This window comes from Lepidochelys kempii, chromosome 15 (assembly GCF_965140265.1).
Source record: "Lepidochelys kempii isolate rLepKem1 chromosome 15, rLepKem1.hap2, whole genome shotgun sequence".
Lineage (NCBI taxonomy): Eukaryota > Metazoa > Chordata > Testudines > Cheloniidae > Lepidochelys > Lepidochelys kempii.
In genome coordinates this window covers 29,783,583-29,809,161 of record NC_133270.1, presented here as the reverse complement: position 1 = coordinate 29,809,161, position 25,579 = coordinate 29,783,583, and the positions used below count along the sequence as shown (strand labels likewise).

Sequence of the window (25,579 nt, the reverse complement as noted above, 5' to 3'; positions counted from 1 at the left end):
TTGTGTGATATCCATTCCCAACGTGAGCAGGAGGCCTCAGGAGTTGGGTGCCTGCTTCAATCCAGCTCCTGGCACCACAGCCCCCAGATGCGGCTCTCCTTGCCCAGTGATCACCAGGAGGGAAGAGCTAACATGCAGCGGAGCTGCCATGTAACCCTCCCCCAGCAGGATGAGTCATTGCAGCACCAACTCCTGGCCAGCCTAGCTGCCTCTTCAGTGCCCGATTCGGAAGCGGCTGCCTGGCGTAGACAGGTCTGGGGGCAGTTCGTTAGTGGCTCTCCACTTAAAATTAACATGAGGCCCAAGGTGACACCGAGAGCAGCCACGTGCTGCCGGGGGCTAGATTAGGAGGGCTTATCTCTTGCCAGCTCATAAAGAGACACAAACACTGCCTGGATGCTGTCTGCTTCGATTTACAAAGTCATCCTCGAGGGAAGAGGAGGAGGGTGCAGCTCGCCGCGAGACAGAGCTAGGTGAAAAGCAGCTGAAAGAAGCTGACTGGGGTGTCTGTAATTGGAAGTGGAGCATGCGTACACATCTCCGAGCAGAAGGTCATTAGGTGGGACCAGAAACAAAATGTCAGACCCCAGCCAAGGCAGCAAACACGCTAGTAAAAGGTCAAGCGCCGACTTGGGTGGTTTCATTTTGGGGCAGGAACAGGAAAGAGCCAACGGACGCACAGGGCCAGCGCGCGTCGGTAGCAGAGGCTCCTGACGGCGCAGGCTCCGACCATGCAGTGTTTAAAATCGACAGATTTCCCCTCGCTTTTACACTCGCTAAGTTGCGTAGGATCAGGGCGCGCGGGAGGAATGCCGCCTTTCAAAGAGCTGCACCGCCATCACTTTGAAAAGAAATCACGCTTGTCGGACACAATTACGCTGTGCTTCAATCCCGTGCGCGGCTCTGGCTGCCGCACGTTCATAGGAGATCAAGGGGAAGAGTTTTCAAGGTGGCACCGCGCCCCTGGGGGCTTCGCTTCTCGAGGACCAGCCAGGCAGCCTGAAATCTCAACCGCTTCCCCAAGGACCTGCCTGCCCCTGCACTGCTGCTGCTCCTGCTCTCCCCTGGGGAGGTGGGTTTTCCCCGCTGCACTGGGACCCTGACACGGCCGCACTGGGACGAAGGCTCAGGGCGGGGAGCCGGCAAACACAGAGGCATTTTGCCAAGCAGCAGGGAAGGGTCACAGCACCGGGGATTCCAAGTGCCAGCCTGCACTGGCAGCTCAGGTTCAGGCCACAGCCATCAGGAGACACAAAACCCGGCTGTTCAGACAGCCATAGGAAATGCTAACTGCTCCAGCCAGGCTTCCAGTCCTGAATGCCCCCACCCTGAGCAAGACGCTAACCCAGTTACACACACACACATAGAGCACACTGCCTCCCTTTCCACGGTGTGTGCAGTAATCCCCACTCCCAGCTGTCCTGCATGCATTTCAGCCTACATGGCTCTTCTGCACAGGACTTCGTGCTGAGTTTCATTTCAGTAGCACGAATACCCTTAGCCCCTCTGCTCCCACCATTAAAGGTGGCTCCAAGAGTGAGGGGGGCTTGGCAGAGCTCAGACAAGCTCCTGGAACGCAGAGGTGGCACGGACTGCCGTTTGAGCAGGGCAGCCAAACTGCTGCTCTGCTAATCCACTGGGTCTCTACAGGGAGGCCTAGACGGGACTGGCTTTGCTACATCTACACTCCCTGCATTTGGCCCAAGAGCTGCTCACGCCACACATCTCACGAGCTCCTGAAGCGTCACACCAGGAACACGCCGCTCACCTGCGCAGACCCAGGGCGGCAGCAGCCAGGGGGCAACTAGCCCAGGTCTTTCCCAGCTACGCTGCAAACCAAGGCAGAGCTGCACTGGCTCATGTAATTACAGGCCCAAGGGCTTGAACGGTGAAAGAATCTAAGGAAGGAATCCAGGGTAGATCACACTGCTGAAATTACTATAATCAAAGGCTTTCACAAAGACTTCAAATGCAACCAATTATCCTGAAAGGCAAGGGAAGAAAGAAAACAAATTAACATGTTTGCATAGAGCCTTTGCGGGCCACACACACACACACAGAGCACAACCTACACACGTCCGACCTTGTTAACGCAGACCACAAATTCACCCCCGCGCTCCAGCCTGGCAAGTGCCCCAGCCGGCCCGCACACCTGCACAGAACCACGACACCGCGGTAGCAATGCAGACAGCACGCTTAGGTTACTCGTTCCGGGCAGAGCACTCACTGCTCTTGCCTTGCCCTACACGCTTCCGTCTGTAAGCGGCTGGCACCGTCTTCATCAGAACTAGCCTGTGCTGGGGAGCACCCTCCTCCAGCCTACACAGAGCCTGCGGCTGACATCAGACCCTTGCCTCCACGTCACCTCTTTGCTCTAAACTCTCTAGTCTTTTCGGTTCCACAGGAGAGTTCGCCACAGCCCTAGGTTGGCGCCCACCCTTTACCCTCTTCTTACCACGCTGCTGGATACAATAGAGCTCTCGGCGAACGGAAAGCCCATTTTTCACCCCGCTCTGTAAGTTTACGGGCAGCACGACTCCCCCATGTCCCTTTTCCCGCCCACCCCCTTCCCCTTTGCCCTGGGACCAATGAACAAACACAAAAGCCCTATCTCACATCGGCTCACTCCTCTTGGGCTTGCCAGGATGGCCCGAGGAAACCTCATTCTCTCTGGGAGATGGCTCTTTTCACAGCACGAGGGGAGGTGGCAGGGCCCCGGTATGTAATCAAAGACGTGCATTGAGGAAAGCGATACATTTACCAGTCGACAGATGGGGAAGCTATTCAAGGCGGTGATCTCCTAAAGCTGCAGCGGCTCCTGTCCCCACCATCCTCGCCTAATTAGGTTATGCTTCGTCTGTGCTGCAAGTCTGCAAAAAAAATAAAAAAAATAAACTCTCTCTTTTAATATTTAAAAAGAGTCCATCACCCTAAGTCTATTTTGTAGCACAAAGCTCAGGAGATTTAAACCCTTCTCACCCGGGGAGATGGAAATGAATGGTATTCTTTAATGAGCTGGTTCAGCAGAAAAGATAGATTTTTAAGATTACAGTAGGAATTCTTATAATTGATGTGTACTTTTGTACCGGGGATTATACCACCATCCGGTCAAATTCCAGCTTTCCCCACCCTGCGCTCTCTCCCCTTTGAGATTTCCTTCGAGAGGAAACACACGCAGAAAACAGCACAAGTTCTGAGCAGAGAGACGAAAAAGCTCCCTGCAAAAGGAAAATTAACAGGCTTTTCTTATTTAGCTGTAGATAATCCAACATAACTGCTGAATGTGAAAATAAGGTATCTATCAAGATTTATATATTTGTTTTACAAAGACCTACTTTCTCTTGCTATTTGAGGCCAGATGAGCCTCTGAATGCAAAGTAATTAAAACGAACACAGAACAATACAAGAGCCCTCTGAAGAATGTGGAGTTTCCCTTTTATGTTTATAGCAATTGTATGAAAATGTACAACACAGAATGGCAACAGCTGACAAATGAGATGAAACAGACATGATTTCAAGTTGGCTTATTCCTGAATCTGATTGGCATTAATTGTGAGCGTTTGCAAAGCAGAACACAAAGTCTGACATTAGCTTCAAGCGAACATTTCCTTCTAATAGTCTTAATGATTACAATGCGAGCTGATGATCATTGTGGTGCGTTAATAGCACGGCTGTGCTGCCGTTTTCCTTCGCTGGGGAGTCAGCTCCACTAACCCACAGCCCCACCCACCGGTCTCCTTTCCGGCGGAGCAGCCCCTTGTGACCCAGCAGGCAAAGCTCCAAGGATGGAGACAGGGTTCTGCAGGGTGATCTGGGTGAAGCCCTCAGCAGGGTCCCCCCACTTGTGGCTGGGAGAGGAACACGGGATTTTTGTTTCCTGCAATGATGGAGGTGCAGAGAAGGGAAGAAGGTGCGGGTGTCGATTCAGGCCAGCACCTCTGGGTTCAGGAACAGGTGTTCTCCCCCACCCCCCGCCCCTTTGTGACTGGAGCCCTTGGCCGCACGAGACCTGCAGCTGCGGGTGCATATTCCATCCCGAATGCCTCAGCCACCACGCTCAGGACAGGCAGGAAGCGAGCTTGAGGGCCTTCCCTGGCGGACTCTGCACGAGCAGACAAGCGAGCTTAACGTCAGCCCAGACACCATGGAGATGGGCGCAGCACAAGACCTAGACAGGGAGGGCGGGGAGCGAGGCAACGCCGCTCAGCGGCCTGGTCCTCATACTCCGATGGTGTTTTCCTGCCGCAGGGTTACCCACTGCTGGCAGCTCCAGCCGGAGCGCTACATGGAGACCGGCGCTGGTATTCCAGCCACCGCATCACCGTGCTCTGGGCGCCATGACTGGCATGACGGCCACTGATCTACGCTAGCGCCCCCACCGGGTAGTGACATCTGTGGAAGCTCTTTGCCAAGAGCCCATAGTTCAGAACACCCCGACACACATGCTCCTCTGTACAACAGATCAGCAACATCCCACACCGTGTGCTCGGGAGCCCTCCTAGAGCTCTCCGGGCCAGGCGCTGGGCGGCCCCCCAACCCTTGGGAGTGCTGCTCTAGGACGGCGTGCCCTGACCGGATCCCACTGGACGGGACAGACAAGGGAGCGATCGTTCCTATTCCCGCAGATGGCTACCCTCCGCCCAAGCTACAGACCCCAACGAACAACTGAACTCCACTCGGGCGGGTTTAGAGCGATGGCTAGCAGCAGGGGTTTGTGCTTGCCGGGGCAGCGCTGCCCGCGAGGCGTGCAGGAGGGGTGCCGCGTTCGGGTACCCGCAGCTCGCACAGCTACTGTCACTGCAGGCACAGAAGGACACGGCCGGCCGTCGACTCAGCAGCTTCCTTCTCCCCCGAGCGCAAGGGCGACGGGTGAAGAACGCAGCGAAGGGAGCCACGCTGCCCCGGCTGAGGGGAACCGACTACGCTGGCCTCCACCATCCCCCATTCCTCACTGGCAGCAGCAGCCCTGCCAACACGCTCAGCCTTGGGGGTGCAGGGAACGGCCCCCATGGCTCAGTCACTCAGTGCCTCCTCTGCCCACAGGGCGGCAATTAGTGCCAGCTGTCCGGGGCTAGGGGGTGAACAGCTCGTTTCTTCTGCAACAGACGAGCAGGAACATTCCAAGGGATCAGCCGCCCTTCGCTTCTCCGAGCTAACACCAGCTTCAGGCTCAACGCCTCTACCCCAGCCCAGCCCATTCCTGGTCACGCCCAAGGAGCTGCATTTCGGAGTTCCTTTCAAGAGCCCCAGCAGCACAATACTGGCCCCAAACTGGACCAGGCCTGACAGGAATAGAAACGGGCCACTCTGGATTTCAAGGGGAGCAGGGCCTGCGTGGATTTAGCCCTCCCGCTGCGCTGAACTGGAAACGCACACAACTCCCTGCTGGCACACTGTGGGGAAGACGCCCAGACGAGCCCCTCCGATTTTGTTAAGCAAGAGGAGTGAAAAGCAACAAGAAAATACCCCACACGAACACAGACTCAGACTGCAAGGCCAGAAGGGACCATCGCGATCATCTGGTCTGAGCTCCGGCACATCGCAGCGCGCTGAACCTCACCCATCCACTCCTGTAACAGACCCCGGACCTCTGGCTGAGCTACTGACATCCTCAAATCATGGTTTAAAGACTTCAAGTTACAGAGAATCCACCATTTGTACTAGTTCAAACCTGCCAGCGACCCGTGCCCTATGCTGCAGAGGAAGGCGAACTCCCTCCCTCACAGGGTCTCTGCCAATCTGACATGGGGGAAAATTCCTTCCAGACCCAAATGTGGCCATCAGTTAGACCCTGCGCATGTGGGCAAGACCCACCAGCCAGCCACCTGAGCAAGGATTCTCTGGAGTAACTCGGAGCCGTGACTATCTAGTGTCCCATCACCAGCCGGCGGATTGGTGTCAGTTATTAAAAGCGCAGCTGAATTACCTCAAACCCAAGCTTTCAGCACCGAGGTTTTACTAGGCAGTTTGTATTGTGGGTAACCTGTGAAAGCCCCAGTTTTTAGGACAGTCCCAAATGTTGCGGGTGAAGCCTGCATTTGGGGGCAGAGTCTAAGCAGAGGCAGAAGCACAGGGGCCTGAGGACCCAGAAACCAGGCCTCAGAAGAAAAATGAAAGGAGAGAAGAGCTCAAGCTCTCTCGGTGCCCGGAAAAAGCCCTCAGCCGTCCTGACCGCTTCAGGGTTACACAGGAGGCAAATCAATTGTCATCGATCAGCAATATCAAGCGGGAACACAGCGCTATGAGATGGCAGACATCTGGTTATCTAGCCGATACTGTGCAGGGGACAAGACTGTAGGTCACAGAGTAGCAGCGTCTCACAGAAGCTACAGAACACCCATTTGCCTTTCCCTTAAAAGGAAAAAGCGGCTTAGATTAGCGACGGCCACGTGCCAGCCAACCAAAACAAACAGCCTGGCTGGGTCCAACGACCCCCAGGCTCATGCGCTCCCGTGACGGATGCCATGTCTGTGACAGCCCAGGACAGAAGCGAACAGCCCTGGAACTCAGCCGCCCGTTCAACCCACGCTCAGCTACTGAGCACCACGCTCAGAGAGCGCAGCAAGGGCCACCCTGCGGCCCCCTGCACGGCACCAGCTCCTCACGACGCCCTGCGTGCCCCCAGCACGGAGGGCTTTCACGGTCACCACGGCTCCGTACAGTGGCAGCAGGCATGAAGCGTGGGCCCACGGGTGCCACGAGTGGAAGCCATGCCCCTAGAAGTGCTCCTTATGGCAAGCTCAAGAAAGGTAACTTGGGCCCAGAATGGTACCGGGCTGCTCGGCCCATGCCACACGCAGTCCCGGTACTCACACCCAGCCTGGGACGCCTGGCTGGGAAAGGTCACATTTCAGCTTCAAGCAGCACTCGAAAGGCACCACAGGGCAAGGGCTATTTTCAAACACGGGGGCCACTGGTGTCCTGATACCCAGCGATGAGAGGGCACCAAAATCCATCTGCACTGCTCCCCTTAGCCAAAGGGCACCTCCTGCAGCTGCTGGTCAGGAGCTGCCTCCTGGGTGAGTGACTAACAGAGCACTGCTCAGTGCCCCAGAGAACAAGGGCAGGGGAGCCGCCAGTGCCAGCCCCAACACGAGCTGGGCCTCTTGCCTGGATGCGGAAGCTGCTTCTCAGAGGCAGACCGCTAGCCCAAGAGAGCCAGAGAGGGAAGAGTCAGGGAGAAAAGCAGCAGGTCTTACAATTAAGCCACGGGGGCTACTGGCGGAACCCAGCCCTGTGCCCCTCGGAAAGGATGAGGGCACCATGGCATTTTGCTCCTGGTGCTGGCATACCGTAGAATGTAAAGCTGTGTCCTGCCATCCCTTGGACAGAGCGCTGGCCCTGGGGGCCTCCCTTCACAGGCAAAGGAGCTGCCTCTCCAGGACGCAAGGAAAAGAGTGGGCAGACACAGACCTCCCTCCGAGCCCAGCTCTGCACGGGGTTCGGATTTCCCTGTACCAGCAACATGCTGCTGCTCTCACAGAGGCCTGGAGCTTTCCTTCTGCCAACACAACCAACCCCACTCAAACTCCTCGGCCTAGGGAGGAGACAGACAGGAGCCACGCCTTGGAATCAGAGCAACACCGTTAACGCCTCTAGCCTGAAACAGGCACTCCAGAATCCTGCCCTCCATGCCAGGCAGTCAGAGATGAGGCCTCAAAAGCCGCTCCCTAGATTCAGATGCAAATGGGGAAGGGGGCTTGCTTAGGAGTCAAAAACCCCTCATGTCCCTAGAGCAACTCAAGGCAGTACATTCAGCAGAGAGCGGAACCGGGGAACCCTCCGGCTGAGGACACAGGGCAATTTGCCAGTTAATGGGACATAAATCCTTATCCTAGCAGATAAGAAATATTCACTGCACACACACACATCCCTCGTTTTATTGGCCGCCAATCTCATAAAACTTATTGCCCACACGACTAACTAGAATCGGTTTTTAATGTAACATTAATAGCACTGCAACAAAAAAACACACACACACACACACACACACACACAACAGGAGATGAAGCCTCAACAAGCTGCCTTCCACCAAATCGTTTCACTCTCAGCCCAAACGATGCACGGAGCTGCACGGAATGCCAGACATGGCCATGGAGCCAGAGCCCGCTCCATACCCCTTGCTCCCTGAGCATCTGCAGCCCAGAGCTGAGATGTGGTTTACAAAGACAGATAAAAATATGTAAAAAGATCTCACTAGCTCCTGATTTGAAGCCTCCAACTGTGTTTCTTTCCAAGTGGATTTGTTAGGGTGAGAAAAGATCAGGGGTGATTTTGTTTTGTTTTTTTGCATATGGCAGCACAGATGCGAGCACAATCCATAAAAACTGTTTGCAATTAAACTCCCACTTTGCATGACTTGATTTGTCAGTTATCTGACATTAGATTGTCCTGTTCCCGTGCTGCTGACAAGGGAAGACAAAAAAGCAAAGGCAGATTCCATCCACATCCAGAGGGAGACCGAGTCCCGGTTACCAATACAGCCCGGAGGGGGAGAAGATCCCATTTTACACCCAGAAGCCCAAGGCACGGCTTTGAAAAAGGAATAACCATTTTGGAGAGGGGAAAACTCATTCTGTAACAAACAGGCCATGGTTGCCAGCTAGAGCACCGAGCCAGCACGTGGAAACAGCCACTGGGCCTTTGGTTCCGTGGACCAGGACCTGGCCTGCTCCCCTGGAGCTAAAAGAGGATCTGCATTAGCTACACTCCTACTAACTCTTATAATTCCCTATACACATCCATCCTTGCCCAGTCTAACATGGCTGCCTAGCAGAGGACAGTGACCACCGCCCCGCCCCAACTGAAGCCAGATGTTCACTATGTTATTTAAGGTGCTGAGTAGCAGGAGAGCACAGTAAGGTATCAAGAGTCTGGCCATAATTTAAAACAAACATAGGGAGGCAGCATTTCCTAGTGGATAAAGCACTGGACTTTGTCTTCAAGGCCTAGGTTCTATTCCCGGCTTGGCCACTGGCCTTGTGCAAGTCACCTCGCTTCTCTGTGCCTCAATTTCTTCATCTGTAAAACAGGGATAATGACACTTATCTCCTCTGTAAAGTGCTGTGAGCTCTGCTGATGAAAAGCCCTGCAGAAGAGCTAGGCGGCTCCGCTATTCTATTGAGAGACACCCCCGTGCAGCTGCTGGACCTGCGCGGGCCATAAGTCTTCAAGCTCTCTTCAGAGCATGCATTGCACAAGGGCTTCAGAAAGCCAAGCATACGCCAAGGGGAGGGCTTACAACGTGCGACTCTGCAGTCCAGAGGAAGACGAGTGAGAGATTCCTGCTGTGCAAGGCATAGGGACGGAACAGCGCCCGCCAAGATGGGAGGGACTGAATAGGCATGAGCCATGGAGTCAGATGTATGCAAGTCCATGCAGGGATGTAAGGGTGGATGGGAAAGACAGCAGAGATGCCCCTCCCCCTCAAGATCGCCCCACCTGTGCATTGAGGACCCTGTGCAATTGGGCAAGCAAGGAAGCCACGCTGCATGGAAGGGCAGCGGCGGCAACAGGAAGCAGTGAAGGCGCAGATAAGGGAACAAGCAGAGCCAGTGTCAAGGCCTGGATGAACCCCAACAGAAGTCGCTGACCAGGAACTTGAGGCAAAGGCAGAAGCTCAGGAACAGGGCTGGCTGTCTGCTGCAGTTGAGAGCATAGAGCACCTACCTTCCCTCCCCTCCCACCTCTTCATATGCAGCAGCCTCACCGGGAGCATCTACTCAGCATCAGCTGAAACGGAACAACCCCCAGACAGGATCTGCCCCTGTCCGTGCTGGGAAAGCCAGGTGGTTGTTTCCAAAGACCTGCATTGATGGAGCACCGCTGAAATCCTTGACCATCACTAGCTCTGCATAGGGCGAGTCATTCCCTGAGCATCGGCTGCTTTGTGGTGGCACCAAAGGCCAGCGGGGACAGCGTTGTTCTGGTTATGGAAGCCAACAGGAAAACTCAATAGAACGGAGAGGATCATGCACATGCGTCATCAGGCGCATTGGCCATGGCTTTTCGACCTAGAGCCCTTTCCTACAGCCTACCCTCCAGCCCAGCCTCACATGACTCACCTGTTGGACAGAGATTTACTACTCAGCCGCTTGGAGTAACATTTTTATTAGTGAGGCAACACATGAAGTGATTTGGTGACTTACCTGTGAGGAGCTCACTGGGACATGCTACACACATCTCCAGGACTAGGCCCTTCACAGGTTTCCCACTACCATCTTGTGTACTTTTTGCACATGCCATACCAGTTTCTTAACCCACTGCTCTGTTACGGTGCCCCATGGAGTTATTTTAGTCACTGGGTAATGAATACATGCTCTGAGAGTCCCATCTCCCTTCCAGCCACAGCCTCAATTGCTATCCTTCCCCTGGTGGCCATCAAGACAAAGGCTTGTTTAACATCTCCATTTTTTCATGAGTTGCTTACCAGCTTACTAAGCCCAGCTGTCACAGTGCAGTTGGCCCGTTCCACCAATCCCAAGCTCTGGGGGTAGTAGGGAACCTCTGATCAAGTTCCAGTATCTCAAACATCCCGGGGCACCTTTCCCACAAATGCTGGACCATTATTACTTAGCCTTAGCAAGACCCCATCTGAAGAACACCTGTTTGACCTTACTTGCCATGGTGGCTGTACAATGCCGAGTTGGGATGGCTTCTCTCCACCTAGTAAGCGCATCTAGTTACCAAGAGACACTCCGGTGCCGTTCACCTGTATTCTTTCCCAAGGGCCCATCAGAGTTTGCAACCTTAACACCGAGCAGTGGGACGCCCAACACTTCCTGCGGGAGCCAGAACTCAAGATCAAAGAAGAAAGCAACAATTCTCCTATTGCACTAATACCCCAGTTAGCGCCTCGCGCTGCACTGTCTGCGGTTACGCGTTATTCCCTGCAGGTGTTCAGCCGACAGCCTAACGCCCGGGGCCTGTGGAGAACAACCCTGGGGCAGACAATTCTAATAGGAAACCAGGGCTCTTCCTATGGCAGAGTGCCGCCAGCTACACAGGGCCATATGCAGCCAGCCAACAAGCAGGTCAGAGCTCACGTGTCCTGTGGGGAAAAGCCAGTGCGGAGAGCAGCCCCGAGCGACACCTGTGACGGGAACTGGAAGGCCTGTGTTAGCAGGAGCCACCCGCTGCTCCATCCCCAGGCTGCCAACGGCTGTATTTTAACCATTAGGCTTTTTAGTGTTTTTGTTAACAAATGTATCATTTGGCTTTGGAAATTCCTAGATCACTAATAACTGTTCCCTGGGGAAAAGAAATAAAGACTTGATACCCCCTTGTTTTGTAAAGTCTGTAAAGAAAAGTCGTAAAAATAGCTTGTTATCTCACCTATTCAAGCTCCGACTGTATGTTATTGCTAATTGGGTATAACATCCTTGTCTTGTTCTGCTCTCTGAAGCTAAATCAAGAAAGCGTCACTGCTGCGAACTAATTATATCTCTGGACTGCAGACTCCAGCTTGTCTTTCCCTTTATTGAGTTAAAAAATGGTCACCAAACTTAATCTTTCATATCCCCCAGCATTAGGGCTGTTGAAAACCTACTGCGTCCATCTGTGTTCCTGGCAGACGCTGAGAAAGACAGAGTCCATGGCTGGGAGAGGCACAGGTTTCGGGGCAGCAGGTCTCTAGCCCTGGCTGTGCCCCGGAGGAAGCAGGAGCAGACTGGCCCAGGTGACCAGCAATGGGAGCAGAAGCCTTTTGCCTGTTTGCATTCAGCCGGCAGCATCCTCCATTGCTACACGGCAGCTGCCAGGAAGGAGGGGCACGCCAGCTTAGCTGAAAACTCCTGTCCACCAGGAACTCTTATAGCTCTGACCCAGGGCCCATTGCAATGTGCAGGCTCAATTAGGGTTTGTCTACACCCCTGTGACGTGGGCAGTGAGGTCACGCTTTATCACCAGGGCGAGCTCTCCCAGCGATTAAAAAAAAAACCCATCCCGAATGAGGGGTGGTCGCTTTATTGCTGGAAGCTCCTGGCGATGAAGCGCTGTCCATAGTGACACTTTTCAGCACTCAAACTTGTGTTGCTCGGGGGGTGTTTTTTCACACCCCTGAACGACTGAAGTTCTCGCTCTGAAAGTGGCAGTGTAGACACAGCCGTGGGGAGCACCGACACTGATCTACCTCTCACCTTCAGGGGTAGGCGGAGGGAAGTCTACAGCTCAGAGCTAAGGCACTGGGGTACGGGAAAGCTTGCATCGTCATGGCACATTGTACCCGCCCTTTAGGTAACAACAGGGCTTCAGCCTGCATGTGTACAACCAAGGTGCAGGGAGGGACACGGGAAGAACCCTCGCCATGTGGCAGGGCAGGCCTGAGCTGGGGTGACTGACGTTACCAAGTGCCCAGGGGCTGAGAGTCAAGAATGGAGCAGGCAGTGCACACGCGGTCCCAGCCATGATGCCAGATCGCCGGCTCTCTTCTTACCTAGCGTTTAGGCCATCCTTGGCACTGTTCTCTTTCCAGCCCAGAGCAGGGCCCCTTTGCTGTAGGGCATCCACAGGGAAGAGGCTGCGCTAAGGGTTACATTGCTACTGGTTCAGTCCCTGCTCTCTGAATGCCACACAGGGCAAAAGGCTGTCCAACAGGAGGTCTGGATCAGGGGAGTGACCCCTGCCATCATGACCCAGCCAGTGCTTGGAGTGCCAGGCCGCGGGGGTCAGAGGCAACTGACCTTGGCTGTGCTGTTATCCAGAAAAACCTGACTGACCCTTTCACTCTTTTTCAGAGTGCCCAGGAAGGTTGGAGCTCCCCCCGCCGCCACAGAGCTGTTTGCTTTGACAGAGCTACAACCACAAAGCTGCTGACACAAAATCCATGAGAACCGTCTCTCCCCTTGGGACATAGCAGCCCAAGAGCCTTGCTGAGATCCATAAGGACTGGGTTTGTACACCACCGCACACGGGGCACTCGAAAAGACCTAGGATCAATATGGAAAGTCCCATATTCACCCCAAACCAGAGTTTTAGCCCCTTTTCAAAACTATGGTGAAGAATAGCTCCTCAACAGGGGCAGAAAGAAAACATCCTGACCCCAGAGCAGCGTTCTGCTGGGGATCTGTCACTTTTTCAACAAGCATTTTCCTTTATTAACTTCAGCAGTTGCTTTTATACCCAGCTCATTAGACAGCATTAACATATAGACATGTCTTTCCAGGGCTGGGACCAGACGCTATTACTGGATTGCTGCAGATCTACATACAGGGAGGTGGTTAGGGTGTTTTTCCAGTATACTTTATTCATTCTATCCCCAGTGATTTATTCTCTCAGAAACTCATTGCCGACTGTCTAGATATTATGCATCTATTCTGGTCTGTTTAATTCCCATTGACATTAATGGGAATTACACAAGAAAAGATAAGCCCTCCAAGATTGTAAAACTACAACAGATATTAATGGAGTATTTCTATTACACGCACACTCCGATTCAGTACTTCGGAAGCCAGAATGGGGCTGCAGAACCCTGGAGGCAGTGAACCATCAAGAACAAAAGACAGAAAAGGTAGCCAATGAAGAATATACATAAACAGACTCAAATGCCATATTACATGGAAGTCAGCAACTTAAATGATTCCTTGACCTGGTCTTAACAATTCAGGATTGTTAAAAAAAATAAAATAAAAACCCCACTTCTCTAATTTCCTCCCCCACTTCTATTGTTACAAGTAACCCCAAGATCACGAAGACTGCAGAAAATAATGCCCCTCTATCTGAGTCTACTTTGGGCATCTGACAGTACCTTGCTTCAAGTCAAACCTGCGACTGCCCCTCTACGATCAGTTTCCCTTCTCTGTGGGTTTCCCAAGAGAAACATTTTTTAAAAAGCTAGGAATATGCAACGGCGAAAGCATGAATGTTCTCCGGGTGACTCACAGGAAGGTCCTGAACCTCAAGTTGTTGGCAACTCATTTTTGGAACTGACCCCACAGCACTTGGACGATGGCCCTACAAGCCAGAAGGATTTCTGACGTGCCATTCCTTAATTTTATTTCACTCACCTTGGACAGAGGAATAGGCAGCTCTGTTTCAGTTCGCTTTGTTTATATTTGTTTTCGGATTCTCGAGCACTAATATGATGCTGCACTTCTGAACTGCAGAGCAATGCACTGAATCTAAAACTTAGCCAGCGTCTTCTTAAAAGGGAAAACTGTCCTGGTCTATATCAGGCTTTGTAAACCTCTTGAGGAAAAAACCGAAGCTTTGATGCTCCAAACTAGCCAAGAGCATCCCTTTAAAAACTGATATTCCCCTGACTACTAATAATTAACCTGAATCAACTTAAAGCCTCTTTCAATTTGTCAGCTTTAACTGCCAGCTCTGCCCAGGAAATCAAACCAAGCACGTATATCCAGGCAGTGTGTATGGGGGTCGCGAGGGGTTATCAGAGCAAGAGACTAGGTCAGTAAACATTACCCGACTCAGTGGCCCTGCTTCCGGCTATATCAACAACAGTACAAGCGCACATGCACGGAACAATCTGCATCATGCGAACAGTCTTGTAATTCAACAGCATTAACGGGAATATTTACATCATGCAATTAGCAACAGCGCAGTCTAAAACTGACGGCCAAACACCCGAGCAGGACCTCGCCCTATAGAAGCAGTGACCTACAGTGGCTAGCAGCATCACCAACATTAAAAAACACCCGGCAGTATTTGCATCTTTCCTCCCCACCGCTCCCTTGTTGCGGAGCTGAAGCTGAATTAGAAAGCAATATGAATATTTATCTCTGACAGCTAAATCTCTTCACTGCAGAGTATTAAGGCTTTATTAGTGTTTGGTTACCACTGATGATAAGCCAGCTTTAGTTCTAGCCTGAAGCATGACAAAAATGACCTACAACTGGCAGATGTAAAAGCATAGAAGATTCCTTGATTCCAGGAGAGGGGGGGACCCCATGGAAACGCATGCATGCACCCACACTCCATCTATCAGTGGGCCAAGAGCTCAATTCAGACCATCAATAACGGGTTAAAATCCCCCTTTCTGCTGCAGCTGCTCTTCGCTAAGCCCTCGCGCCTTCTCAGCTCCTGCTCGGGAGCGGCTTGTTCTGAGGGGTTTGGGCGTGTGCGGCTTGCCATTTTGGGTTACAAATGCTGATCGACTCTCTCTTTAGCAAAAGGAATCCCAGGGACTATAAAAATTCCCAGCAGGCTCTTGTCAGTTTCAGGTCATTAACTTTCTTTCATTGGGAGTTTGTTTACAGTGAGCCATAAACGGATACTGCTCACTAGCAAAAAACACACACCAAAAACCCCACCCCACCCAGACCCTGAAAACGGCTACGTGGGAAGGGGGGCTGGGACGGAAAGAAATCCACATTACTAATATCCTACTCATCTTGCACAACAATTTAGAAGCGCGATCAGGGAGAGAGCGCTGGTGCACGGTCCCCCAGCTTGTCCTACAGGGACGCTACTGGCTTCTTACTCCCCTCAACTCAATCTACCCTTGCTTAGCTCTGAGGGACCCAAATTAAACAGGTGCATCACATTTTCCATGGATTTTTGTTTCCACCTCTACGTGTCAAGATAGAGTTGGCAGAAGCAGGCTAGGCACTGGGTCACGGGTCTCTGCGCCAGCCACATTCTTCAAATGCCAAATTCAAGAATTACCCTCAGGAAAGTTCACTACTCCCTCCTCCCCCACGCTGCTGGCCAAGCCAGTGGTATTACAATGGTCTTTGTAGGCCATCCTTCATGAACCCATGTCAGGCCTGCAGGGCCACAGGGTCAGCTCATAAACAGCAGGCCGCGGGGGATGGTTCTCAGACCCGTGGTCAAGTTAGGGCTAAAGCTCCCACGTTTACTGAGACGTTGGGTTGGGCTTAGTTGATGCAGTTCATGGAATTGTGGCTTCGCCCCCACACATACACAGAGCCCAAAGGGCACCAGACATGTGACCACCATCAGGAATGCGTGGGACTCCTAAGAATGCAACAAGGGTCTCACTGCAAACAGCATCTGCAGGAGAGCCTTTGCCAAGGGCAGCATGCGGCTGCTTTCCTGAATCTCTGGGTTTCAGGATTCCTGCGTTTCTACCCAAGCACTCAGGATGAAAGCCTGGCCAGGCAGACAGACAGCCTTTCCAGATGGCAGGGTTGTCGTGCGCAGACGTGGGCTGTGAAGACCTCCATTCTCCAATGTGCTGAGTAGGGGATGTGTCCAGACTTTCTCCAAATGAAGACTGCATTAACAACTGCCCAGAACACTGGGTCCACACATGATCTTCATAAAGTAACCTGACTGCACTCACCTAGTCTGTAATATGAAGGACTGAGTTCAATGCCAAGCAGCCAGCTCCCTGTGCATGCTCGGACTTATACTCTCTACAGGCCATACGTCCATATTAAGGGAGAAGGTGGCCAAGGCTGAATTGCAGAACACCGATGTGTACATGGTCTGCAGGCCATGCCATGCAAATCTCAGGTCGCTATCCAGGGCCCATGTATTTTGCATGACAGAAGCAGATACCGCCCCTCCTCCAAAAGATGGTTCCAGCCTTTAGGGCAGTAAAGAAAGCCCCTTAAATGTGGCCCAACTGTAAAGAGATGCAGCTATCTCTGCCCCAACCTACAGACAGCCTGGAACAACCGAGAGCTGCAGACTGCCCCGTTTATCTCATTGGAGATGGACTCTGAAACCTAAAAATGAGAAAGTAAATGTCAACATTGTTAACTATTGCATAGCCGGCTTGTTTTAGAGCTCCACTCACAAAGTGTTTTCATCCCACAATCCCAAGGCACCTCACCGGGTACCAAAAGCCCCTAGTGTCTCCAACTCAGCTTCCAAAGTCTCCAGCTTCCCTCTGGGAACCCCTAAAATGCAGCTACACATTATCACCACAAACACTTGCAGCCATGGGAGAGCGAGAGCCTAGGGGGAAGAGTAAGATGCAAGGAACGTATTACCTAAACCAACACCCCGCGGATATTACACAAGGCAACAGTTCATCCATTAGTCTGAGCTCCAAGGAAGTATCTGGCTAACCCAGTGGTGGCTGGAGCCAGGCTGTATGTGTGACCAATTAGCCATGTGAGTTTGCCTCATGTCGATGGGTTTGCTGCATTCCATGTTTTAGCGGCGGCCAGCCAAACCCAAGTTCTCTGCACAGGGAACAGCTCAGCAGGCTAACAATCTACGCTCGCTTTCCCACCAGTGCAGCTATACCCGGGGTGGGGGGGTGTTAGAAAAGGAGTGTAGCATCCACACAGCTCAGGACGAGCAATCTCTCAGAATGGCGCTGCTACAAGCCTGCTGCCTCTGTATATTTATTAAGAGAAATTCGTTGAGTGGAGTGGTCCTAACACACAAAGCTTCAATTTGTGAACATGCATCCGATGAAGTGAGCTGTAGCTCACGAAAGCTCATGCTCAAATAAATTGGTTAGTCTCTAAGGTGCCACAAGTCCTCCTTTTCTTTTTTTGAAAGGAGAAGCACTCCCCCAGCCCTAGTGGAAAAAATCCATGGAAAGTGATGATCATCAGATAGGGAATTCAAGGCCACGCCAAGCCAGTCAGCTGTTACTGGGACATACAGTACTAGACAATCCTGAGTGGGAAACAGAATCAACCACGCTTTCACTCCAGGCAGAGGTTCACTATAAATGGAAGTCACAATGTGCCTAGAGGGCCACAGCTTTTGGGTTCATTCTGTTTCTCTGCAGGGTGGGGCTTTGCCAGTCCTAAATTCCCAGGGAGCCATTTCCACTTTACATGGAAAATAATTTTTTTTAACTATATACCCACGCAACCTGTAGTCAGAGCAACGCAAATAGCCCCTTCTCCCCATGTAAATTAAAACACCCATTAGGCAGATTTCAAAAGATGTCAGTAGGCTTATAATTATCCACGACATCCTTCTGAGATAAAAGTGATTACCGGGGATGCAAATCACTTAGCAACCAATCAGTGCCCTCAGAGTGCAAAGCACTGACCAGCCAGCCATTTTCGCCTCCTCCTTTTCTTCCCTGCACCGAGCAAATACAAACACAGATAAAAAGAGGCACAATAGCTCTTGACACGCAAATAGGTTAACATAATAAAGCCAGCTTTAGCCAGCTCACTCGAGGGAGAAAAGCAATTCTGAGGCAAGCAGGAGGTAATAAAACAGGGCTTTTGTGTTCCTGGCTTCCATTCTCACCCTGTGCCAGCTTTGCTGCATTAGCTGATAGGAATCACGGTTTGATTGAATTACCTTTCATGAATATTAGGGTTTTGAGGAATGTGCAGGCACAAGAGAAAGGAGAAATGTCTTATTTTCTCATGCATGCGTGCTGCAGAAGTACATCAATTTCCACAATCACTTGCAGGAGGACGGGCTCCCTCTTTGGGAGCATGGTCTCTGCTCGGAAAGACGTTTTTTCTGCCGCTGCAAATCCAAATACCCACCACCAGGCAATTGGGTGGCACAAGCAAAAAGGCCAGCCCGATCCCAACCCAGCTGCAGATCAACCCTGTAGATACACATCTCTCATGCTTGTAATGCATGTGTATTTTACTAGTGCACATGCATTCTACTCACCGTAAAGCGCTGGTGAGACTGGTACTCCGTAAACAACTCTCGCCCGCCCGGCAAAGCTTTTAGAAACCCAATTCTAACTAAGATGAGGGAGGGGAAAACCCACTAACGGAAGCACTGGCCAAACAAACCGCAATATCTGACATTACTGGGGAAACAAGGAAATGGAATATGCAGGGACTTGCATTTTCCCTCAGACTGGGCTTTATAAAAATCGAATCCCCCACTCCCCCACCAACCTACAACTACAGCTCAGTCACAGCTCCCACAGGGTGCGGTGTAAGAGCCGGGTATTATGATGAATTATCTTGGAGATCTGGCCACGGAGTTCAGTTACAGGATTTTAGAAGAGGCCAGCGTTTTACTCACAGCTGCGTGAGATACAGCTACCTCTGCGTCCGAGGTGCTCCAGTGTTTCGGCCTCCTACTCGGGGATCTGTGAGTCAGACAGTGCACCTTGCTCTAGGGACCCTCTCAAACCACCCCTCGAGACACCTGTTCAAGCAGGTGGGGGAAAAGAATGAATGGGGGAAGTGTGTGCTGGTCCCTACTGGACATTTATCCGGACCGTCAGATCACCCAAGTTTGCCGTGCCTCTGGCTAGGACTCACTAGCAGAGGGCGTGCGAGCGTCAGGGTGTGCGAGGGTGAGGTGGCCTGGCACGGCACCCACCGCTAACAAAGGAGTTCAGCCACAGCTTGCTGCACCAAGATGAGCCAACTGTAAAAGTCCAGCCGCTGCTGCAACAGAAAGGCCCAGAGCATCAGGCCCGGGAAGAAAGCGCCCTACATTGGCCCTGCTTGGAACAGAAGAGTACAGGGTGACTGCAGAGACAGCAACTGGGCACCCATCAGCCACAGGTTCAGGGCCAGCTCAGATCAGGTGCCATTGCTGCCGGCAGGCTGTTTGGTGGCTTGTGAGAGAAGCATTTGGGGGCTCAGTCAGCGCCCGGGGACATCATCTCTCCAGCAGAGAAGGCAAGCAGTAAACTCCCTCTAGGGACACCCGCTCCAGGTCAGGCTTGAAGTTGACGGGCTGTGCAGGGAGAAGCCGGCACTGCTGCTGACCACGCCACACCTGTGCTGAAGATCACTGGGGAACCCCAGGCACCAGCACCTCCCACAAGGGCTACACGCTACGTTTACTCAAGGATACCACAAGAGCAGCATCATGGGCAAGCAGAAGTTCTTAATTCATGAGGTACAGACAGAGGTGCGGGAACTGGGGGGGCTGCCGCAGCCCCGGCTCGAAGTGGTTTCCATCATATCCAGGGTTTACAGTTTGGTTCAGTGGCTCTAAGCACCCCCACGACAAACTGTTCCAGCACCCCTGGTGTTCGGGATCACCCTCAAACACCTGGGATAGCTCACTCCTACCCCCAGCCTCAGAACGGACGGCAAATTGTGATATTTACCCACCCATAGAAAGCCATGACGAGAGAGCACCCAAATCAGAGATTCCCTCCGAAAGCTCTAAAGAACCACAGCAAATCTGATGCATTCGATGGTAGCTCACGAAAGCTTATGCTCAAATAATTGTCAGTCTCTAAGGTGCCAGGAGTCCTCCTTTTCTTTTAGCATATCTGAAGACCATCATAGAAAGCGAAGTACACAGCGCAGCTACAAATTGGGTTCCACGGCTTCCTAACAGGGACCTTTTGTTCTCCGCAGGTCGATAGGGGGAAAGAAATCAGCGCCTAGCTAAGAAAGTGAGCCATTAAAAACCACTCTAGTTTCTATTCAGAATAACTGACCAATCACATCATTCCATAGGTTTCTTTATTCTGGCCTTGGGATAAATATTCAGAGATGTAGATGTTTAAATGTTTAATGATTGGTCTTATTTCTACTGAACATATCTTGCAGCTTGAACGGAGAAAAGAACTTGCACTGGTATTTACTCAACTGTTAAACTGGCAAGGAAGCAGTATGCAAGGACAGGAAGGAATGCCAAGTTCCTAAAGACCAAGATTGGCTTCCTCCCCTTTTAACCAGTAGGGACTCAAAGACAAAAGAAAGGCTTTTCCTGCTAATTGGATCAAAGCACCCTTACCTAATTCAGACACACACACACACCCCCAGCACATAAGAATCTTCCAAAAAGAGTCAACAAATGATTTCCCAGACTAGATTCAAACGTTCCCTAACACATCAGTTCTATTTTATATGTTTGCAGTTTCTTAAATTGAGAAGCTAAGTGAGGGAACCCACACACTGGAAAGCTGTTTATCAAACTCAAATGCCCCAGCCAATCTTTCCCCTTAACGAGTACATCTGACAAGTCCTCTTGTGCATAAATGGGTTACACTTCTGCTGCATTTCCTGTTTTCCTCCAGTAATTGGCCATGTCTGTTAGGAACATTACAAGTTCCTCTTCTCTCCCTTGCAGTCATACCTGTTACGTGAAAGCTATTGGCAGGTTACATTTTCTTCTAGCAAGCAATGTACTTTTAAGAAGTTCACTTAAGAACGTCAGATGTATATTATGAGTTGACACTGCGCGGACAGAAAGACACTCCCCTCTATTAAACCAGTCACTTGCAATTTTGTTGTGTGTATCACTTATGCATGCCATTTACTAAGGAAGGCACTACACGGCTACCTGAAGTAGTGCAAGCTCAGAATGGGAACCTGAGAGGTGCCTAAGACATGTGACTTACAAATACATTTTCTAACCTATGCCTTTCACTGGGTTTCATTCAAAATGTGACGAGATTAATTTGGTCAGAATCCGAGTGAGCACACACACACATCTTTATCAATAAATGAAAACACAAGCCCTATAGTTAAAAAGGCTACACAAGAGCCAAGGAAAGCCATGAACACTAGATCCTTCCTCTAAGCTCAACATTCGTCCCACTGCAGTAACCGGGGACACTTACCGATCTAAAAGAGAACAGAACCAAACCTTGGAATTTTAAACCTTCACTGCCACCACCTTGGGCAAAAGCATGTCATAGCTGTGCGCGCTCTGCCCTTAGGAATATGCCGCCGTGACAACCACGCAAGGAGAGGTAACTGGCACACAGGTTAAGTGTCAGAGAAGCCACACAAAGGGAATGAGGCATGCACAGTGCTGTAAGAGACCAAATACTGTCGGTATCTTGAAGCATCAAGAGCCAGTAATGTCCTGAGTCTTTGATCCAGGCAGATCATCTCCCCTACAGGCATTTGGCACAGTACAAACACAAGATACCATTTTAAAATTACACTCCTGTTCTTCCCTGGAACTAAATTTACAGTGATGAAGCAAACCCTGGGTATTTTGCTTTGGACATCCTAAACATTCCCCGATAAGCAAGTGCCATCAGACATCGGACCTTTGACTTGGACTGCTCAATATTAAAACATTGCATATTTAGCATTTTAATTGTCTTGATTTGGCAGCTCTCCTCAAAGCTAGATTTAGATGCTCTTACAGGTTCTTTGTACCTGGCACTAGGAACACCTCTAACTTTCTGTTCTCTGCTCAGCCAGATAGGAAAGATATTCTGATCATCCTTGGTCATGTGAAAGGAACTGACCTCAGCTTAAACAGCGGGAAGCCACAAAATGCCCAGCAGTGTTATCCATTTAACTCTTGCAGGCTGTTCTGCTTTGCTTCTGGCAGTTCAAATTTCCCTACGCTGAAGTTATAGGAGATATTATGGGGGATTCTCTCTCTACCCAAGAGCTAGTTTGAATGCATTTCAGGAAATTTGTTGGGTTTGAAGACAGGTCTGTCGATAACCAAGTGGAGAGAGCTAGAAGTGTGAGAACGGCTTCTAAAGAGGAAGATTTCTCAAATGTTTTGTTCTCCTTCTTTGTTACTCGTGATATTCATATAAACACAGGGGCTGGCATTAAATATTTCACGTTTTTTCCCTTCTCATGAATTCTGTTTGCAACAACCTAAGTGTTTCCACAGCTACCAAGGGATCCGGATGTTAGGCAGAAAAACAGCAGCAAGAACAGGTGGGTTATTTTTCCTGTAAGAATCCAGTTCCACACCATCAGGGTCAGTGATGAAACTAGAAATATATATAAAATATATATGGAAATAAACTATCCATCTCTGTCTCATGTGGAAAACTTAAAGAGACATGGTCCTTTAAGGAGAGAGTTGTTTGCATCAAATACATATCCAGTAGTTCAGCCAACAGAAAAAGGAGAAAAAAAAAAACCACATTCTGGTTTCATCACTGAATTGACAGATGAAATTAAGAGGAAAGAAATACATAATCGCTGCTTGTTGAGAAAGAAAGCAATCCTGAATACGCCAGAGCTCTCCTTGAAACAATCTAAGCAGGTAAATCTGCCAGGTCTGCCTGAGCTGTCCCAGTTTGTGTCGCCTAATATGTCATTGGGGTTTATTAGCACTGGACATAACCTTTCAACTGCTCCTCATTAAGCTGAGAAGCCCCTTTCAGAGCTAAAAATACCAGAAGGTCATCCCCCAGGTCCCAACAGGAGGGGCCCAGCCTGCGTTAACAGAGTCAGAGCTGCTCGGCTCAACCACACAAAAGAATGTAGCAGGAAGAGGACATTGCTGGGTTCACATGTGCCCCTTGTGTGTGTGTGTGTGGGGGGGGGGGGGGGGCAGGGGGAGTCTTCCACCACAGATCCAGGCCGGTCCCATGCTTTGAGCCAGTGGCAGGTATTTAGGAGAAGCCATCTCTCTCTCTCTCAACCCCCCCCCCCCCCCCCCAAGAGTCAACACCTAGTTGGGTTTCCAGGCTTCCATTCCAGGCACTGCACCCAGTCAGGGCTCCTGGGCTGGGTGACACCCTGGGGCAGTTCACAGCCGGGTGAGAAGAAGCCCTGGCAGGTGCCAGCTGCATGGCCCTGGGAGCACAGGGTGCGAAGAGGCCGGCAGTGCCTCAACTCGGGAGCAGGGGGAGTTACTCGCCAAGTTAGCACTCACTGACCCGGCCGCGGCCTGGGGCCCGGGGGAGGACCCCGCAGGGAGGAAGAAGCCGGAGCAGCGCTGGGGCAGGTGGCGGCGTTGGGGGCCTCTGGGTGGGGGCAGGGTGACCTGACAGCAAGCGTGAAAAATCGGAACAGAGGATGGGGAGGAAATAGGAGCCTAGATAAGAACAAGCTCCCAATATAGGGACCGGCCCTATAAAATCGGGACCTCGGGTCACCCTAGCTGCTGGCGCCCCGAGGCTACACGCGATGGAGAGGAGTCGTGCGTGGCCCCCCCCGGCCCGGGCTCGGCACAGCCAGGGGTCCCACTTGTCCGAAGTCCGGTCCCGAGCAGCGGCCGGCAGCGGGGTCGGGGGCGCCCTTGCCCGGGAGGGGCTGGGCCCCCCTTCCCCGCCCGCTGGCCCCACACCCCGGGGAGCCGGGGCCAGCTCCGCGCCGGCCGGCCCGACCGCGGCCACACGGCCGCCCCCGACGCCGAGCCAGCCCGGCCCGGCTCCGCCTGGCGCCCGGGGCAGGGCACGGCGAGAGGAGCGAGATGCCGGGCGGAGGCGACCGGGGCAGGGGCGCGGATCCCCGCCCGGCCCGCGGGCAGACAGCCCGGCGGGAGCCGCCTTCCCCCGCCGCCCAGCCGGCTACTCACCATCCGCGCTGCGCCGGGCGCCGCCTCTCCAGGACGCTGCAGGCCGGAGCGAGCCCCGCGGCCATGAACCGGCGGCGGGGGCGGGGGGTAAATCCCTGACAACAGCGACCAAATCCTGCCCGGGGAAAGGGCAAATCCTGGCCCGGGGCCCGGGCGGGCTCTGGGCGTCACGCCGGCTACGAAAGGCCCATCCCGGGGCAGCGGCGGGGCGGAGGTCGCTATTCCGGGGGCAGCGGACCGCGGGCTGCGCTGGAGCAGGGGGGAGCCGGAGGCGAGTGGCTCCGGCGGGTGCACGGGCGTTGTGTAGCGGGGTCCCCCCCTCGCCTGCAGCCTCCAGCGCAGAGAAGAAGGGCGGCGGCGGCGGGCGGGGCGGGGGGGTTACATCCTGGGGGCCCCGCAGCAGCCGGGCGGCTGGTCCCGGGGGGGTCCCCGCGCTCTCTGCAGGGAGGGGGGTTTCTTTGTGTGCCGCCCGGGAGAGCCCGAGGATCCGGCGCGGCTCCCGCCTCTGCGCAGCCCGCTCCGCCCGGTGCCTTCAGCCCTCGGTGCAAACCGGCCGGCCAGGAGGCAGCGGCAGCTCCGGCGCCTCCGCGCCCCGTCAGCCCTTCATCGCCAGGCGGCCGAGGCCGGAGAGGACGCGCCGCCGGCCCGCGCCCCCGCTCCGGAGGGGTCGCGGCAGCTCCAGCCCCGCTCGGGCGCCGAGGAGGGAGCAGCCCCGGCTCGCTCAGCCCTTCCCGGGGACGCCCGGGCTGCAGGGAGGAGGGCGGCGGCGGCGGCGGGGATGCACCAGCTCCGGCCCCGCTCGCCCAGCCTGCTCCGGCGGCTCCTGCCTGCACCGGGGCGGGCCCCGCACGCACGGGCGGCTGCAGCGGCGGCTCCGGGCCCGGCTGCGCCCCCTCCCCGGCCCGGCGGCCCCGCTCGCGGCTCCCCCTCCTGCCCGGCGCGCTGCTCCGGCGACACTGAGCGGCGGAGCCGGGGCCCGGCACCCGCACGCGGCTGAGCCCCGCCCCCTCCCCGGCCCGTTACCAGGGTGACGCCCTGTAGCGTCCTGCGGGGGCGGGGCTGCTGCCACGCGTTCTTTTCGCGGCAAAATTCAAAGGCCGCCAGGCCGCGGGCCGCCCCCTTCAGGACTACAGGCCCCGGCATGCACCGCGCCATTAGCCCCCTCCCGAGCTCTGCCTGGGGGCCGCGGGGCAATCTGGGAGTCGTAGTCCGCAGGGGGGCTGCAACCCCTGCCTTCAGGCCGGGCCCATTGTATTGACAGCACTCTGGGACGGGGGCTGCTGGGCAGGGCGTCCCGTGGGACGGCCCTGTTGGTACGCTCCTGGGAGAGACACTGAGGCACATGGGGGATCTTGAGGGGGGACCCGCTGGGGATCACCTGGAAGGGGATTTATGGGAGGGGTGCTCCTGGGCAAGGCGTTTAGGGGATGCTGAGGCATCACTTGTGGGGCTCCTCCAGGAATCTTGGGGGTCCCATTCCGGACATCCTTTAGGCTCAATGGGTTGC

The 25,579-nt window shown here is 53.2% G+C and overlaps 1 protein-coding gene across 4 annotated transcripts in view; it reads right to left on the bottom strand.

The window, feature by feature from the left end:
• The window catches only part of FAM222A (family with sequence similarity 222 member A), a 107,693-nt gene extending 82,725 nt beyond the window's left edge, over window positions 1-24,968 (bottom strand). The window contains exons 1-3 of one of the 4 annotated variants that reach the window (XM_073312860.1): window positions 24,073-24,968; window positions 2,762-2,870; window positions 1,769-1,984 (exon numbers count right to left, since the gene is read on the bottom strand). The gene's annotated coding sequence lies outside the window, so the exon portion shown is untranslated. Of the gene's footprint in view, window positions 1-1,768; window positions 1,985-2,616; window positions 2,731-2,761; window positions 2,871-24,072 lie in introns of those variants that run through there. The other 3 variants (XM_073312859.1, XM_073312862.1, XM_073312861.1) reach the window with 3 other exon arrangements.
• Window positions 24,969-25,579: the final 611 nt, after the last annotated feature.